The sequence below is a fragment of the Carassius gibelio genome, chromosome A1 (assembly GCF_023724105.1).
Source record: "Carassius gibelio isolate Cgi1373 ecotype wild population from Czech Republic chromosome A1, carGib1.2-hapl.c, whole genome shotgun sequence".
Taxonomy (NCBI): domain Eukaryota; kingdom Metazoa; phylum Chordata; class Actinopteri; order Cypriniformes; family Cyprinidae; genus Carassius; species Carassius gibelio.
The window spans coordinates 12,243,378-12,263,053 of NC_068371.1; the positions used below are offsets into that span (position 1 = coordinate 12,243,378).

General features: G+C 40.7%; 1 long non-coding RNA gene across 1 annotated transcript in view; it reads left to right on the top strand.

Annotated features, from left to right (window-relative positions):
- The window catches only part of LOC128009923 (uncharacterized), a 21,033-nt gene extending 10,221 nt beyond the window's left edge, over positions 1 to 10,812 (top strand). Inside the window, exons 2-3 of the long non-coding RNA XR_008181668.1 lie at positions 8,685 to 8,771; positions 10,402 to 10,812. This is a non-coding gene — a long non-coding RNA (uncharacterized LOC128009923). The remainder of the gene's footprint in view (positions 1 to 8,684; positions 8,772 to 10,401) is intronic.
- The last annotated feature ends 8,864 nt before the right edge of the window (positions 10,813 to 19,676 follow it).

Genomic DNA, 19,676 nt, shown 5'->3' on the forward strand with positions numbered 1-19,676 from the left:
TTCGGGGAACAGACACAGTCTTAATAGATTGGACAGCGCAAGTACTTTTATCATTTGAGTGAGTAGAACAAAAGTCATCATAATAGTTATTTGAGAATTGGCTTGCAAGTCATTTGGAGCAAATTGTCCTAGAGATGTTGTCAGAGAGCAGTTCCGCTCCCACTCTGCTGGGGTGCAGGCCTTAAGCGCAAAAAAGCCTAGGACGCTCCCAGAAAAGATTCCAATTATTTAACAAATAGCAGTTTCTGTTCTTTACACCATGACAATAACCATTCATTTAAAGCAACAAGTCTATTGAACCTTTCGTGTCCTCATCAATACGTGGGCAATGGTCCTGACACAATGATTGTCGCCGCGGGCATCGTCCTGTGAACCGCCTCGATCAAGCTCCTGAAGTCCCTCTTCAGCGTCTGCACAGCATGGTGTCATTAACCTCGGTGTGAAGCATGACCACTCTGGGACTCTCGTCGGACTTCAGGATTGCGGGTATATGCTTAGAAACATTGAGAACATGAGCACCAGGGAAACAGTGAGTGTGCACTTTACCTTCGGCTAACGTAGCACGAACATGTTGGACGATGGAGTCTCCGATGACACAGCTTTACGTCCCATCTCGCAGAGGGGAGCAAAGCGGTACAGGATGGAGATCTTGAAGACCGGAGGGGATGAAGTTCTCGCCCTGGGCCTGGCTTGCGTAGGGCGCGGTGGATGCACCCAGAGTCCGTGGTGTCCCGAGTGAAAGACATCTGGGAGGATTGTGTCCTGGGTGCACCAGGCCTGTGCAGAGAAACACAAGGAGTAGACGTGGTGGGACTGTTAACGGCGAGGTGTATACTTAACCCGGAGTTGTGAGCATCAGCCTGGGATGATTCCAGCGCGGCTCTCCGCTCTCTCAGCTGGGCATGCCTCACCTCCAGGTCGCAAATCTGCTTCTCCACGGCCTCCAACGTGTCCTCTCCTGCAATCAAAGATAGACATACATCTGCCATTAAAGCAAGTAATAGTGAGTAAAGCAATGGTAATGTGTGTGAATAGAGTATTGGCAATGCAAGCGCGGTTAGTGGCTACTACGCTGCCAATGCTAACGGGCTATAAGCTAATAGTGGACCCGGGAGATCAAAATAAAACTAGTGATAACAAGGCGCTCTGATTGTTTTTATTGTATAACACAATAGAGGATATATTAACGTAGTAATAGTCGATAAAAAGAATACAGTGTGGGAGTTCAAACACAGTACACACGACAACAGAAAAGTTTGGTTAAGAAATATTGAATGGGTTCCAACTTTAATTTCTACAAGTTTAAATTGAGTACTAACAAAAAATCTTTTCTTGACATGATTTAGTATAAAAATAACGTGTTTGTATGTAGTAGCCTATTTACTTCACCACAAAATAATTTTATGAGTGTTGCTATGTTTTATTATTTGCCATGGATATTGTTGATTACTCAATAAATGGTTTGCACACTATGTTACATTAGTGTTGTATATTTTGTTCTGGTTAATTAAATGAAAGAAAAAAAAAGGAAAAAAAAGAAGAACAATTACAATTAGAATTAGAAGAACCAGCATGCACTGCTCTGGGCAGTGCTGCATTTAGTTGAACACATTGATGCCACAACATGATCGCTGTACCACCTCAACACTGCAGATTCACTTTGCAGTTTACATTGTCACCATAGAAACGAAAAATCCTCTCGTAATTAGGCTAGCTTAATTATCAAACTCACCTGAACTTAGGCATTTCATATTACTAGCTACAAGCAGGTGAGTTTAATCAGTGTTGCAATTGACCTGATCTCCTTGGATTTTTAAACCCCCATTTTACAGATGTTGCAATAACACATTCTTATTTTTATTTTTTTTTGTACTTCGTTGTTTATTTCTTCTGACGCACCAATTCAACACATTGTGAGATCGCAGTCCGTGAGGATGGCAGCTGAAGTTTATTTCTCGTTGATTGCTGTTTAATTGTGTTTGTTAGGATACCTGAACACTACTCATGCTATTCAAAGACAAAGCACAGGTGAGAATATCTGCTGACTTCATTACACAGCTGAAATTCAGAACTGAGTGACTTGCAGTCTTTAGACACAATTTAGGAATGAGTAGCCGGTTTTAAAATGTTTTTGATTGCAGACATGTGTAAAATGTGTATTTAGACCCATACCATGACCCCTGATTTACAAACGCTGAAAGGGGGGTGGTGAAGCCCTGTCCGAAGACAAGTGAGGTCCTCTACACTTTTTGTACGTGGTGGAGTGCTATAGTAACTAAGGCAACTTTAATCCACATCTTATTTGTTTTGCCGTGTTCGCTGGCATGCTTGTGCACAAATCAGTCATCGATTTATTAGTCTATTAATAAGACCCAAAATTCCAGGCCTTTTAAATTGTAGATGGCAAAATTGCTTCTGCATGATTTTGTTTAGAATTTCATGTAGGCCTAGTTAACTTGATCCATCTATAACACAGAGTACCGTTTTTATGTAGATGCATGATGTGTGCATTTTTCAGTAAAGTAATTGGTTAAACTTGCATTTTTAAACCCAACATTGCTTGTTTTAGCTCAATTGTTAACAAAAATAGTTCCAAACAGATCGCAGTACTGTTTTGTGTCTCTGAGCAATGGACCGTTTACTTTACTGAATTAATTGATTATTTTTTTTTTTGTATGAATTTGAGGAAAATGATTCAGTGATTCACTCTTAAGCAGTCAAGTGCTTTGTTTCTGAAATAATCAGCTGTTTGACTGAATCTCAAAGACTCCTTTACATTCATCTGTCACCTACTGGTGGGGTTTCCACTTAAACTCGAACAATGTAACTCTAAATGCTACTTCAGATGCAGATTCCAGAAATTGTATCTTTCATTCCAACACAAGAAAACCAGTACTAGAAGTGCTGCTTATTCTTACCCAAAAATACAAAATGGAAGATCTGATTAAAACTGAACACCATCTTGCTACTCAAGCTGTGTGACACTTGTTCATAACTGCTGTTTTTAAATTTTTCATTTACTTGTACATTAAGAAGTTCACTTTTAGAAGTCACATACTTTAAAAACTTTTACTCTAGTAATAATCTAAATGGTGATTAACTTATACCAAAGTAATTTTCTGCTAAGACATAGACCTCATACTCTTATTTTGGTGGGATGTGTCTTCGGATCAGAACTCTTGTATTCCTGACCAATGTACAGTATTGTTCAAAATAATAGCAGTACAATGTGACTAACCAGAATAATCAAGGTTTTTAGTATATTTTTTATTGCTACGTGGCAAACAAGTTACCAGTAGGTTCAGTAGATTGTCAGAAAACAAACAAGACCCAGCATTCATGATATGCACGCTCTTAAGGCTGTGCAATTGGGCAATTAGTTGAAAGGGGTGTGTTCAAAAAAATAGCAGTGTCTACCTTTTGACTGAACAAACTCAAAACTATTTTGTACAAACTTTTTTTTTTTTTCTGGGATTTAGCAATCCTGTGAATCACTAAACTAATATTTAGTTGTATGACCACAGTTTTTTAAAACTGCTTGACATCTGTGTGGCATGGAGTCAACCAACTTGTGGCACCTCTCAGCTGTTATTCCACTCCATGATTCTTTAACAACATTCCACAATTAATTCACATTTCTTGGTTTTGCTTCAGAAACAGCATTTTTGATATCACCCCACAAGTTCTCAATTGGATTAAGGTCTGGAGATTGGGCTGGCCACTCCATAACATTAATTTTGTTGGTTTGGAACCAAGACTTTGCCCGTTTACTAGTGTGTTTTGGGTCATTGTCTTGTTGAAACAACCATTTCAAGGGCATGTCCTCTTCAGCATAGGGCAACATGACCTCTTCAAGTATTTTAACATATGCAAACTGATCCATGATCCCTGGTATGCGATAAATAGGCCCAACACCATAGTAGGAGAAACATGCCCATATCATGATGCTTGCACCTCCATGCTTCACTGTCTTCACTGTGTACTGTGGCTTGAATTCAGAGTTTGGGGGTCGTCTCACAAACTGCCTGTGGCCCTTGGACCCAAAAAGAACAATTTTACTCTCATCAGTCCACAAAATGTTCCTCCATTTCTCTTTAGGCCAGTTGATGTGTTCTTTGGCAAATTGTAACCTCTTCTGCACATGCCTTTTTTTTAACAGAGGGACTTTGCGGGGGATTCTTGAAAATAGATTAGCTTCACACAGACGTCTTCTAACTGTCACAGTACTTACAGGTAACTCCAGACTGTCTTTGATCATCCTGGAGGTGATCATTGGCTGAGCCTTTGCCATTCTGGTTATTCTTCTATCCATTTTGATGGTTGTCTTCCGTTTTCTTCCACGTCTCTCTGGTTTTGCTCTCCATTTTAAGGCATTGGAGATCATTTTAGCTGAACAGCCTATCATTTTTTGCACCTCTTTATAGGTTTTCCCCTCTCTAATCAACTTTTTAATCAAAGTACGCTGTTCTTCTGAACAATGTCTTGAACGACCCATTTTCCTCAGCTTTCAAATGCATGTTCAACAAGTGTTGGCTTCATCCTTAAATAGGGGCCACCTGATTCACACCTGTTTCTTCACAAAATTGATGACCTCAGTGATTGAATGCCACACTGCTATTTTTTTGAACACACCCCTTTCAACTAATTCAACTAATTGCCCAATTGCACAGCCTTAAGAGCGTGCATATCATGAATGCTGGGTCTCGTTTGTTTTCTGAGAATCTACTGAACCTACTGGTAACTTGTTTGCCACGTGGCAATAAAAAAAATACGAAAAACCTTGATTATTCTGGTTAGTCACATTGTACCGCTATTATTTTGAACAATACTGTATATACATCGTTGGAATGGTTCCATATTTGGTGGTAGCTCTGTCAGATGTAATATTGAGAGTGAAATTGGTACATGTGACATGCATTTAAAAAGGAATTTGGATGGCACCCAGTGGCTTTTTGTGGCAAACTAAATTTGCATAGGACCCCCTTTAAAAAAAAAAAAAAAAATTCAATCTGGAGGTTCTTTCAAAAGAGACCAACCTTAGGTCTGCGTTCAAAAGTGTTTCTGTTCAAAGCAAGGGAAAGGGATGCAGACAGGAATATGGTACAGCCCCCCCAACCAAAAAAAAACATAATTTAAGTTTTTTTTTTTTTTTTTTAAATGAAATATTTACCTCGTGAGATGTGGGCTGCGATTTATCTTCAAAAGTATCCATTTCTCAATTGTGCACATCAGTCTGTTTCATCATTATTTTCACAACCTATTTTATTATTTTACACCGTAAACTAATACATGACTAATTTTAGTATCTGTTTTATCTGATAATTAATGCAAAGATAACAATACATGCGCTGCTCATAGACGGATGATTTAAGCTGCAGATCTTTCACTAAACAAATAAACATTGATAAACACATGAATACAAACAGCGATCTTTTAATTAATGCAAACCTACCATAATTACATTACGTTTAATTATTATATACGTCTAGCTAAGTTTCATATGTAAGTTTCCCTTACAGTAAATGCAGTGTTGCAAGACCGGAAGTATGCACACACTCTCATCACTGAAGCTCACCGGCGCCATCTTGTGCACCTAGCCAATTAAGTTCTGTATTAGATACAAAATGGTATTACTTGCCTATAAGGCCCATAATGGGTTAGCACCTGCAAATAGTCTTACAATCCATCATGCTCCCTAAAACTCTACACTCCTAGTAGGACTTAGGATAGCAAAGTCCACTAAAGGAAATAGAGCTTTTTCACATTTGGCTGCCAAACTCTGGAATAGCCTTCCTGATAACATTCGGAGTTCAGACACACTCTTTGTTTAAATCTAGACACTGGCACTTTGGCCCAGCATTTCAAATATTGCATCTCATAACTTTGTACTGCAATTATATATGATTAAATGCACATTATTGCTTTTTAGCTTGGGTTAAACAAATCATTTTTGCTTGGTTGGAACAGCATCTACACTAATAATGTCTCTATTTCTTTATCTTTTTTGCCACAGGATTGACTAGGTAATGGGGGTAACTAGGATTTACACAAGCTTCAGTCTGGTTCAAGACCACCTGAGAAATAATGACGCTGACCCCTTAGAGAACTTCAAATGATGACAACCCTGAAGAAACATACAGAACTACCAAATGATAATTGCAGTGAATAGTGTTAACCGTCTGTTTGCGTTTAATTTATTTTTTCTGTACATTTCTGCCATATGTACAGTACATTAACTGACAGTCACCATTAAATAGTTACTACTAAATATATTGTAGAAACGTAATTTTCTGTAAAGATGTATTGCAACGATCTGGATCGTGAAACGTGCTATACAAATAAAATTGAATTGAAAACTTTAAGTTCATTATCCGCTCCTTCTAAAATCATGATTCATAATGCATTAAATGGATATTTATCAAATAAACAGTTGTATCAGATACCATGTGCAGAAAACACTTAAACCGGGAAACAACACCAAGCCTCATTGACCCCCCCCCCCCACCCCCCCACCCCCCCCCCCACCCCCCCACCCCAAGTTGTGTTCATGTAATCATTGCAGAATTGCTTTGAGATGTTACACATGAGCTGTGGCTGTTATCCAATAAACCTCTATGAGTTTATCATATGCGGGAGCGGCTGGTGTGAATGCTTGTGTTGAAAGCATCACAAGACTAATCCCCAAGATTTGATTAGATAGGGAGACCATTTTGTGCCGCTGCTATGGCTAAATGTGAAATTAATGATCAGAGTGAAGGTTAGCTAATGTCTGTGAAAGGAATAAAATAGATTAAAGCTGCCCTGGAACCAAGGTGCAAATGATAGGAACGGAACATGCCAATCCCGTACATGTCTCAAAAGTGATTATAAATTATTCATAAAGAAAACAAGCTGGTGAAGTTATTAGAATGTTAAACAAGCAAGATTTGGGCTCAAAATTGGGGGCCAAAGGGAGAAATCTTATTGAACTACACTATATGCACAACAACATGCAGTTATTAGTATGACATGGGCTGAAATTGGCAATTGTAAAAATGTGGAAGTGTGATTTATCAGTGTAATAAAAGGCATATATATATATATATATATATATATATATATATATATTAGGCCTGTGTGTTTAATTTCTAAATATCTCTTGCATTTTGTTTCTGTCAGTGTCAACCAAAATTGTACCACATAATGTGATGCCACAAACTTTGTGTATCTTCTGCAATGCAGTCTTGGGTGTATTTTCTTTTAACTTGCTTAGTTTTACACTGCTGTATGGTATGGCACACTGATATGGGATTTGTTTCTAAAAGATTACATGAATTTGAACCAAAACACCTGCAGACGTGTTTTTGACATTTTGTTGATGTATCATATTTGATACATCCGACTTTTATGGTCCATATTGTATGAAATAAAGTAGGGGAATAAAAAGAAAAAACACCGTACACACACCTCAAACTGAACAGTTATATGCAATTTTGTGCAGTTGCTAACAATTACATGACCAAAAAGTAAGTTAAAATGAGACAGTCTCTCCATGTTGGCATCTGTCTAATGGTACAGTAGGTTTACATTACATAAAAAATATACTTGAAATTCAAGTAGTATGTTTATAATACATTTGTATTCCAAGCATGCTTATTTGAAGTGCATTGAAAAGCTCTGTAGTTTCAGTACTCAACACATATTTCAATACATGTGCAATACAGTGATGTCTCAAGAAGTATCATATTCTATACTCACATCTGCATATGATGTATCTAAATATAATGTATGGACAATCAGTTCAGCCTGGTTTATTATTATTATTATTTAATGATTTATGTATTTATTGCTTTGCTTAGTTATGTTTTTGATATTGAAGGCATGACAAGCAATCTCCATTTTGGCATCTGTCTAATTTGACCAGGTTTTACCTGGACCACTTTTCCTTTTATCCAAAATAAAATACTGAGCAAAAATTAACAGATCATCATTAGGAAAACAGCAAGAATTTTTTTAACTTCAGTTTCCTCTGAACGAGTGAGTCAACACCAGTACTGCAGAAGTCTCTGTCTATGAAACGGTTCTTCCTCCTTTTGGCCTCAGAGACGATTTTCCACCAGCCCTCATTCGTCCCCAGAGGGACCCCTGCTGATGCTGGAGTACAGAGTTACAGAGTATATAAAACTTATTTTACTCTTTAGATGACCTCTACCACATCGTCTGTCTCTGACGCTATGAGATTTTGCCGCAGAGGAGGATGAAATTGCATTTGTGGGATGTAACAGAGAGGAACAGCATCTCAGGACTCTATCCACCTTATTTTTCACATTTTAGAACCATAATGTGTGTGATTTCTGGTAAAGCACTTCCGCTAATTGTAGTACTGTGATTCAGTAGTTTCACGGTCACTGTGTAGATTTTACAGGCTAGTTTACTTTTAATATGGACCACAGAAAGACTGGCATACTTTGTGTAGTTAAGGACTGTCATAATAGCTGGTTCAAGAGTAAAAAATACTTGCAAGACACTTGTTTTGACCATAATCCTCGCACAAGAGCTGAATGTGGATGGGGGCACCCTATAATTTGCACGCCCCTCCGAAGGAAGAAGTAGTTCCTCGGCTTGGGTTAAAACTAAAAGCCTTAAACTTAAAAGAAACCACCAAAATCTCTGTTTGTTTGCTCTTTCCACTTTGTTGATGGCAGACCCACGGAAAATCATCCATTCCCTGAGAAACGATGCTCAAGTGAAGACGCTGAGGCGATGTCTCGTCAGGATATACCCACAGACATGTATGTTACAGCTTTTTGTTAAGTTACGTGTACTAACAAAATACATAGTTTAAACCATTTATTTATCTATGACACTCCTATTGGGCGTGAATAATATTTAGTGCTAAGCTGAAGTTGTTGATAACAGTATAAAACTGTTTAAAGGGGGCGTGAAATGCTATTTCATGCATACTGAGTTTTTTACACTGTTAAAGAGTTGGATTCCCATGCTAAACATGGACAAAGTTTCAAAAATTCTCCTTCCGGTTTGTCACAAGTTTCGGAAAGTTTTTTTCGAGTATGGCTCTGTGTGACGTTAAATGGAGCGGAATTTCCTTATATGGGTCCTGAGGGCACGTCTGCCGGAAGAGCGCGTGCTCCCATATAGCAGAGCACTGAGAGCAGAGGCATTCAGTGATCAGAGCGAGAGCGTCGCGAAATGTCACAAAAGAAGTGTATTTTTGGTTGCCAGGGCAAGACAACCCTGCACAGATTACCAAAAAAAAAAAAAAAAAACAGCATTAAGGGACCAGTGGAAGGAGTTTATTTTTACAGAGCATCAACGGAGTTGTGCAAGTGTTTGTGTTTGTTCCCTGCATTTCGAAGATGCTTGTTTTACAAACATGGCCCAGTTTGACGACGGATTTGCGTATCGTTTATTTCTTAAGGATGATGCAATCCCAATGAAAAAGGGCCACGACCGTGTGTTAGAACCGCAGGCGGTGAGTAAAACTGCTTCAAATATCTCTGCCTCCTTGTTAGTGGGTCCGCCTCCCATGCCGAGACCCGGGTTTGAGCCCCGCTCGGAGCGAGTCGTTGCTGCTGCTGCTCTCGTTCAGTTTCAGCCCCGGGATCTGATTCTGGAACATAAATATACGCTGAATCTGACTGTTAGCCATGGTTTGTTTTGGTTGGTTTTGTCCTCACGGTGTCACAGCTTCCAAACGCTAGCAACGCAAAAGCTTACTGGTGCTCGTGATTCTTTAGCTCCGCCCACACGTCACGCCTCCAGGCGCTCGTGTTTTTCCGGGAAAAATCGGTTCAGACTATCTTTCTCTTATGAATATAATAAAACTAAAGACTTTTTGGAGTTATGAAGGATGCAGTACTACTCTATAGGTACTCAAGATTAACAGGATATTGAGTGAAAACGAGCATTTCACCCCCCCTTTAAAAAAAAAAGTGCATAGTGGGATAGCTTAAATTAAAATTGTCATTTAATTACTCTCGAATTGTTGAAAACCTGTGATCATTTCAATATATTTTGAAGAATGTTTGTTACAAAGCAAATCTCGGGTCCCATTTAATTCCATAGTAATACGAAAAAATACTATTGATGTGAATAGGATCCGAGAATAGTATGTATATTAACATTTTTTCCAAAAATACTCCTTTGTGTTCAATAGAACAAATACATGTATACAGGTTTAGAAAAACTCGATGTTGAGTAAATGATGAACTATGGATGAACTATCCCTGAAAGCCAGGTAACATTACTGTGATTGTAACAAATACAAGTACCAATGTACTGGGAATGGAACTCCATGGTGCTATGTACAAAATATTTTTGATATACTTTAACTAAATAGGGAGTGGAGAATCTATCAAATTCTCCTGAGCATCTGACTGACTTCAGTGTTGTGTTTTGCAGATAATGAGCAGGGTGACCATGAGACCACACAAACGGAGACATTGCAGCTGCCCCTTCAGTACAGTGATGCCTGAAGTCCAGGCATTGAAAGACCACACTTATGCCTCAGGGGATAAAATAATGTTACACAAGGCAACACAGTTCCACTGTGAAGATCCCTTTGTTCTACACTTCCAATTTTAAGATGCACATAAAGGATCAAATTCTGATGACCATGATGAAGCTGAAGTTGAATTTATTTCAAGGAGATCTTGATGAATGCTTTTGAGGAGGAGCACGAGTCTACATTCCATGGCATTTTATATGAAATTTAAAACAGTGTAGTATTTTTGTATATATTGTGTAGTTGTTTGGAATTATTCAGTGTTACCATTGTAAGGGAAACAGGTAAATTAAAGATTTTAAAGGGAATTTGAACAGAATCACTGTTTAACGGCTGATCACGGAGACGCCCTGCAATTCACTGAACGAGCCGCTTTACATTAAATCGGCACTGGATATTAATATCCAAAGTATAGTGTAACGGATATGCAGATCATCGATTCATGTGTTTAATTCTGATTTTCCAAATGAAACTCTTTTTGCACCAAGTGCCTGGCGCCAGCCTGGCTGGACTTAAATTATTTACGATGCCCATGCGAGCTTCAAAGAAGAAACTAATACCCCCAACCCAAATTCCTCCAACACACTGGAGACAAAGGAAACCTTTTTGTATAAGTTCCTTACTTTCATTTTATTATTAATATGTATTTTAATTATGTTTTTGGATTGCATAAAATGGTTAATCCTTGTTATGTGAAGAGTATAAGTTGCAAGCTCATACTTTAGGAAATGTCTCTCCTCACTTTAACCTTCTCAAAGAGAGCCATGTTTCTGCAACCCCCACTTTTGCAGGTTGTAAAAGTTACGACCACACAGGACAGGAGAGAAGCCAAGTCACTGGCTTCTTTTGAACAATGCATTCTATGGAATGTATTCATTAACTTTCTGTTTTCATGTTTTATAAATGTATTACGTATTCCCTTTTGGTACATTTAGATGTTTCCCAACATCTGCAGTGTTATCATGTGTTAAACAAATCTTTAAATGTGTAATTCGATCTAAAAAATTAGATCTTTGGTCATATATATATTATGTCTAGTCTTGTTCTAATCGTCATGCTTTGACAGACCCACTTATCTAAAGTAAAGTAATGAAAAATGTATTATTCTGGAATTACGAACGTGCTAGAATATCCCTGATGAAATCGGACAAGTCCTAAATCATTAGGGTGGGTTGTTCCCAGAGACAAAGGAACTTTCCCGCCGCTTCAGATCGCGGATGTTCATTGGGTGGTTCACGCGAAAAGAGGCGTGAACATATCAAGCTATAAGAGTCGACCGAACAAGGTCCGCTTCTCTCTTCTTCTTCTTCCTCTTCTTCCCGTTCTCCGTTCTCGGACACGTCGCTCCGCGCGGCCTCGGGCCGCGCTCAGTTCTCCTCCCCCCTCAGCACACGGACTGAGGAGAGGAAAGCCATTTTCATGGCTCATTTGGAAACTTTCATTTTCGTTGTTTTGTTTTCTTTTCTTTACTAAGTTTATTCAACTATTCGCCTCTCCACACAATGAAGACGAATTCTGGAACATTGTTTGTTGAACCTTTCAAATACCGCGCGAAGATGAACGAACACCTCTTTGCAACAAAGGAACACGTGATTCCACGCTCACGCCAAGATCCAGCGCAGCTTGCACGCGCGTCACACGGCCTCCGGCCCACGCGCGCAGTTTTCAAAGGACCACGTGACATCACACGTGCGTCGCCGGTACCACGCTCACCCACTGGGCCATGCAAGTATCGTTTTCTATGGAGATTTAAATGCTGCTTTAAAGTGTTGCTATTATTTGATTCGTTGTTGGTTCCACTAAGGTTTACTGACTGATTTTCATACCTGAGCTCATTCTGTGATCTCTCTCGCTTTCTACACTTCTCTCTCGCTCTCGCTCTCTCTCGCTCTCGCTCTCTCTCTCTCTCTCTCTCTCTCTCTCTCTCTCTCTCTCTCTCTCTCTTTATTTGGATTCCGTTATGTCTTGTAAATGTTTATTGTCTGTATTTTCGTACGCATATTTACTCTGTGTGATTTGTAGTTTGATGTATTACTAGTTGAATTATTAAAAACCCATATATAAAATGATTGGCTTGGACTCCACCCCACTCACATTACGAGTCACTGAGATGTGTCTGATCTATAGCTACAAGCTCTAAATTTAGAAACTAAATTTATCATAAGGATAGGATAATATTTTCATGGCCAGAGAATACTTTTCCTTGAATTATAAGGCGTGATAACTTTATTGAAAATTGATAGGTCTACAGTGGTGTGCTGGACATACCACGGTTTGATCTGCAGTAATTTACAGTAAGAGATATCACAATAATTGATATGAAGAATGTAATATTGACATATTAATGAGTAAATTACAGTGCCCTGTGATTAGTATTGGTATTGGCAATTGAGCTATTTTTCATAATCAATAAAATTAAATGTAACTGTCATCTGAGATATATATTAATCAAATTCTTGATTAATTATTCAAATTCCCTATATATCATTTGAGTTAATTACTATGTAAAACTCATTGTTGTTACATTTTGGTGGAGATAACGCGGGCATTTCAAACTTCGTTTTGTGAGCAATCAATCTGTGTATATGGTTTTTAATAATTTCTGCACGTGCGCTATGAAATTATGTAACGTTACTGGTGAGATAAGTCGCAAGACGCGAACTCACTCAACTGACTGAGGCAAAAAGCTGGTCAGTCAGCGCTAGGTATTTGTAGAAACTTAACAGTATAGTCACTGTTATTTTTAATGAAAGTAAACTGCAGTATAATGTTAAAAGTATCCTGTTAAGAAAGACCAAAATCTTTTTACAGTGAGAACATTTGAATATGAATAATTAAAAGATAAAGAAATCTTTTATTAGTTGCAACATGTAAATCTGAACATGAGCGATGTTCCTCTGATTCAGTTAAAAAGGCCTTATTAAATATCGTTATTGAATTCATGGTAAACCACATGATATTCAAAAAAAAAATCTAGTCTAGTCTGGTCTAGAATTGGCTTAGCTACCCGATTTTAAACCTAAAACATTTAAATCATAAGTGCTATTTTGATAAATGTCTATTGGAGTCAACAGTTGGAAAATTCCTGTTTTTGTTACATTTGTGTTTTGGAAGTGAACGGATCCTTCTTCAACCTATGTTAATATAGCACCTCAGAGATTAAAACCTTTGGTTTGTTACTTGTGATTTTTGATGCAGAAAATCAGCCTGACAAACGATCAGATAAATTCTAAGTCCTATTGAAATTGTAATTCCTCTATCTAAACACTAGAGGGAACGTGTGGGTTAGAAATTTCAGGGTACACCCTGCTTTCTGATTCCAACTTGCATGAGTGCAAAGCTGCCAACCTGTGGCCATTTCAGATAATGCGCTCTGATTGCTAATTTATAATCCCCTGTGATGTATATTTGAATTGGATGTCTAAATTCTCGATAATTATTTGCATTTACAGCTTTGCTCGTGCGAATATTATTACAGGGAAACAAAAGAATGTTCCCTGCCTTTGACTGTTTACATTTACTTTGAGTTTGGTTCAAACATGATTTGAATTAAAATGTAATTGTTAATAGTGGAAATCTAGATGTGTCAGGTCAACCACTGATTGACCCACTTAGAAGGAAAGCCATCTAGTGGCAGTCTCCTGTTAAATCGACTAACATACCTCTGTCTTTTCCATTCTGTTTGAATTGCATGTCCAATTTTACCCTCTTTGATTAATCTCACACTGTTTGATTAATTTCATGATCATTAATGATAACTTACAAGCTATCAATGGTTATTATAGGATATTATTCAGATTTTCCTTTTTAATTCATACATGCTTATTTTAAATTTTGATTTAAACCAGTTTTGAATTTTTAATTTGAATTAAGTTTTCTGCTCAGCAGGTTAAAGACAGAGAAGCATTACTTCCCCCCCTTGTGGTGAAAACCAGCTACTCCTTCTCCCTTGTTTCATTACTGTCTTTTAATTTGATGTTTATTATTTTTCTTCTCTCTTTTGACTTAGGTTATTTTGATAATTACCATTATTATAATAATTCCTTTGTTTGTTTTATTTGGTAAAGCTGTTACCTCTCCTCTCTACATATATAGTTACTCAATTGATGTTAAACAAACCAAACCTTAATTAACTTTAAGTTTCCTTTGTTCATCCTTTGTGTATTTGATTGTAGAACTCCCTTGGTGATTGGACAGTCATCTCAGGTTTCCAGTGAGCAAGGCTGCCCGACCGGTGTTACCGATACTGGCTGCGAGTGATACTCGGTTCCTCTTGTCTCAAGAGACATCAGCAATTTTGGCACTCCAAAGGTTGTGCTAAAAGTCACAAGCCGTTCGAGACGGCGCCACGCCAGAGTAACGGAGGACCAGGGACACTGCGGTTCAGTGTTTGGGGAGCACCGGGGAGGTTGACCAAGCCACTGGTTCCCACCTGAATGACTTCAATTCAACCAGGTGAACCAAAAGTGATAAAACCTATCCACTTATTATAAGCCACAGAATATTAGATATTCCCCCGGATATATTTTAAGTGTTCTGACCCTTTTGCTTCTTTAAGCCACACCATATTTCTAGGTTTCCTACCCAGATAGCCCACTCACCTGTTGGCCCTATCTTAAAACCTAGCAGTAGGCTTAGGCCTCCTCATTCTCACTAACACATTGTGTTTCTATTGTTTTCATCTCATTTCAAGTGTTGTGTTTCACTTTGATCTTTTTCTACCCTCTGTTCTGTTGTGATTTGTTTCTTTCATTTCACATAGAGACAGTAACCTGGGAGCCACCAACGAAGTTAAATAGTAGAGCGACCACCAGCAGCCGGTGTCATCACACGACCCGCTAGGCTACTGCCTGTCAAATCTCCATTTCAGGTCCTTCGTTGACCCAAGTTAATTGGCTACTTAACTGTCTGACTGTTTGCATCAGTCAGCCCCAAAATTCTCATAAACGGCACAGCCCGTATGAATATAGCTCGTTAAACGTAGAACGAACTTGCATTGGTCTTTTTGTGTGTGTGTGCTGTGCTTCTCTCGCCGACAGAGAATCAGGATGTTCCAGGCATCCAGTCCAGCAGTCCACGGGGGCAACCTCTCGACATGGTTGAAAGCAGTGACGACCCCCTTCCTGCCCAAGGACGCCAGTAACCTGCAGCACCCAGAGCAACTAGACACCGAGCTAGATAAACTGATGGCACGCGATCCAAACCAAAGCGACTACTACAGAGAACTCGCCAGGATCTTCGGAAGCCCAGTTCCCATTCTCGTCGCCCAGGCACGGCTCAGTGAACGGAGCAACATCGCGGAGGAGGCCTGGAAGGACCAGGCCCCAACCCAGAGTCATCTTGATCAGCTTCTCCTCGAGACCTAGAACCAGCTCGAGAAAGAGGACGACACAGATCCAGAGCTACAGACAGGAGTTGAAAGACTTCACAATGCCCTGCAAGATCTTCGCCTCGACACAGATCAAAGAGAACAGCTGGAGAGAGAAGCCAGAAAAGAACTCAACAAAAAACTCCAGCAAGGCGACGCTCTCCTAAAAAGAGCAGAGACTGAACTGAAAGAAAAAGACTATAAAACCTGGGCCTGCAAAACACACTTGCAAGCGGCCCAAGCTAAATTCAACAAGCTTACTCTGCAGAGAGACGAGCTCCAAGATGAACTTGACACTGTTCACACAGAACTGAGACAATCTCACAGATTACAGAGTGGCTGGATCGGAGAAACGCACCCCACAAAATTTCTCCCGGGCCGCCACTCCAACCCTTTCAGCCAAGAACCCAGAGCTGGAAAAGGGGGTGCAGTCTCCCTTCTAAGGAAATCACCAGCCAGCTTACAAGAACATCTGTCAACAACGGAGGGAAGAGAACCCTTCCAGAGAACGCATGTCACCAAACCCTGCACTGCTCACAGAGAACTTCACAAGCTAGCCAGAAGCATCTCTACATTCAATCCAGATCCTGCAGGAGGACATGACGTTCATGCTTCTTTACAAGCCATTGACTTTCATTTGCAAACTGTCGCTAACGTGACAGATGTGAACACATTGTACCTGTTAAAAATCACGTCCAGCCGTGATGTGCATTGCTTTCTGGATCGTCAACCAGAGACTGTCAAAGCGTACTACCAGCAACTGCTACAGACTTTGATTCTTGAATTCTCTGATCCAAACTCAGATCATGGGCTCCTTATTGCTATGGACCTCAAACAGGGCCGATTTGAAAACCCACAGACTTTCTGTAGTCAGCTACGAAACACCTACTTCGGAGCATGCAACGAACCAGGTATGGAACAGGATTTCAACTTAAAAACTCTGTTCCTCCTAAACCTACATGCTAGTTGGAGTTTTCATCTCAGAGTCCCAGCGTGTCCCCGTAACAGGACTACACAAGAGTTACGGAACTTAGCCCACAAAGCTTGCACCAAGCAAAAGACTATTTGTGAAAAGACTGTGAAATACCCCAAAGTCTCTGTCTCTGAGCACTGCTTGGAGTTAACCCTAGATGGCGCCCTACAACACCACAGTCACAGACATTTTTACAGAGAGTCAATACCATTCCAAGCCAGCAGAGGGCAACACAGTGCAGCCACGTCTGAGACAGCAGAGATCCTGAGGGTGCTGAAAGTGCTTCTTCACATGAAAACTCACAAGGAAGATGAGCCAAGCACCCAGAACACTGCCTGTCATCTACAGACCACAGAGCTAACTGTTACAGCTAACTGAACGAGACAGCACAGGTCCTCACACCAGGTACCACAAACACAAGGTACCAGAAAATGCTGTTTTGACTACCTGCCTTCGCAGCGAGCTACACAAGACCGGTCCTCATCACCCACCGATCGTCCCACCTGCCCTAATGCCAACATTCCTGGGCAGCCCTGTCAAAAAGGGGGGTGGGTCAAAAAGGAGTCAACAGGGAAGACCTGATCGACACAGGATTAAACCTGACGGTGATCTCATCTTACCTTTTCAAAAGACTCCAATTTGAAGCTAAGAGACAAGATCGAACTCTTACACCTCAAATTTATGAACTGAATGTACAGACAGGATGACATCCAGTTTGAACAGGTTGTTTCCATTCACCTGACATTCGTTCCGATGAGTCTAATACATCCCATGTATGTCCCACCAATGAACACTCATACATTGCTCATCGACAAAGACCTGCTAGAACACTTTGACCCTTTTCTGAACTTCAAACAGCTAAAAGACTTTGCTCAAGTGCGAGAACCTCTTTCTCTCCAGCCACACAGGTTGCTAGAGCCAGACTGTCAGGTCGCAGAGGTCACGGGAACTCCCACAGAGCCAGACGGTCAGGTCACAGAGGTCACGGGAACCCCAGCAGCCAGCCATGAGTACAACGCCCTAACAACAGGCCCAAGTTCAAGCCTCTGTACCTTAGTCAACAAACAGGGTACGGTGGTACCAGCTTACACCAAAGGGGTCGCTGTTCGGCTCAACCTGCAAGGTGGTCAAACCTTACACCACACGCTGGGTTTCTTCCAATCCTCACCTGAATGTGTGGAACTCGGACTCACACTTGCAAACAAGCATGTCAAACACCAACACCTGTTCCAGCAATGTGATAACATCACAAAAACACACAATGTGATCGTGTACTGGAAGAAGGTAAAAGGATACTCAAAGTTACCAAGTCTAGACGAGGACTTTAAAGATCACACTGACACCCTTGCCAAAACTGGCACACTAAACAACATTCTGTGGTCACTCCCAACCCACCCACCCACATTCAAGGTTGAAGTGATTACACACAGCACAAGAACTTTACTAGCTAAACTGCCTACCTCAGAATCGCTTACGCAGGCTCCGTTGTCTACACAGACCAACATAGCGGACATGCGGGCTTCTGAAACCTTGATAATGACTTTGCTTTACCACCTCTCAGACCGCTCCATCCACCCTGGCAACCAGTCTACAGTCACTGACAACCAAAGCCCCAGACCACTGCATGATACACAAACCATGCTGCGTGCACAGAACAATATTGTGGGTTGTGCACCGTCTGACATCACAATGCCAGGGCTTGTAATGCCACGGAGCAAAAGGGGGATAATGCCAATATATTTCCATGACGCAGCATGTGCTGCACCACGCAGCACCAGAGCCACTGACAAAACACTGAAGCAAGCGTCATGCCAGCAGCAAGATGTGGCAAAACATGGGCGAGGGCGAGCTAAACCCAGTCACCGCCCACGAAGCAAAGAGACTGTCCTGTCCAACCAAAGACAGGCCTTGTTTGTTTCTTTCTCCCCTTTCTCTCTCTCTCTCCCTATTATCTGTACCAGGATGATGCTGCGGTTTGCCGTGCCGTGCTGTCAGCCAAAGAGAGGACAGCTGCCACCGAGAAAACCGCTGAGACTCCTGACTACCGATGACAGGGCACACTACCCCAGCACTGTAACCGAATACAGCTGTACAAGGTTCCGATGGAGAGAGGACTCCCTCACTCACACGGAGGCCGATGTCAAACACCTGTTCAGCCAATATGAGAAAGTGACGGTTACACAAATGGAGTTAGGTGGACACCACCACCGCTCCAAACAGCTCCCGGGAGCTTTGCTTAGAGCCGCTGCTGCTGCCGCCAGAATGTTTAACATTGTTATGTCCAGTGTCAATGCAGCGAACCAGACTGTAAACTCCTTGAAACCACTGTTTACTGTCTTCCAGAAGAACTTTACCCAGACTCAGCTGTTTACAGCATTAACAACAGCCATGCTGTGGGAGGTTAACTCCTCCAATGACAGCCTAACCACGAGTAAAACCCCACCGTACATGATATCTTTAAGCCTTGTGTTAACTGTGCTGTCTTACGCCATCACCATGCCAGCTGACCTGCTACAAATACACCTGGCCAACTCTCTGGATAGCGCCTTCCTACGGCACGTAAACCCCAAACAGAGAGAAGTGAACGTGCTCCTGAACCAACTCATCAGCGAGTCAAACCAAGTCTACAGACCTAAAGACATTGTCAGTGTCAGGATGTGGAAGAGCAACACCCACACCAAAACACACATTCCAAATGTGGTGGCCTACCACGACACGACACACAGCTGTACCTGGCCCCAAACATGCACATGTGTACTTTAACCAAAGACATTCATTATCTCTGCCTTAGCAAACCCTTCCTCAGACACAACTCTGAAGGAATCTGCGAG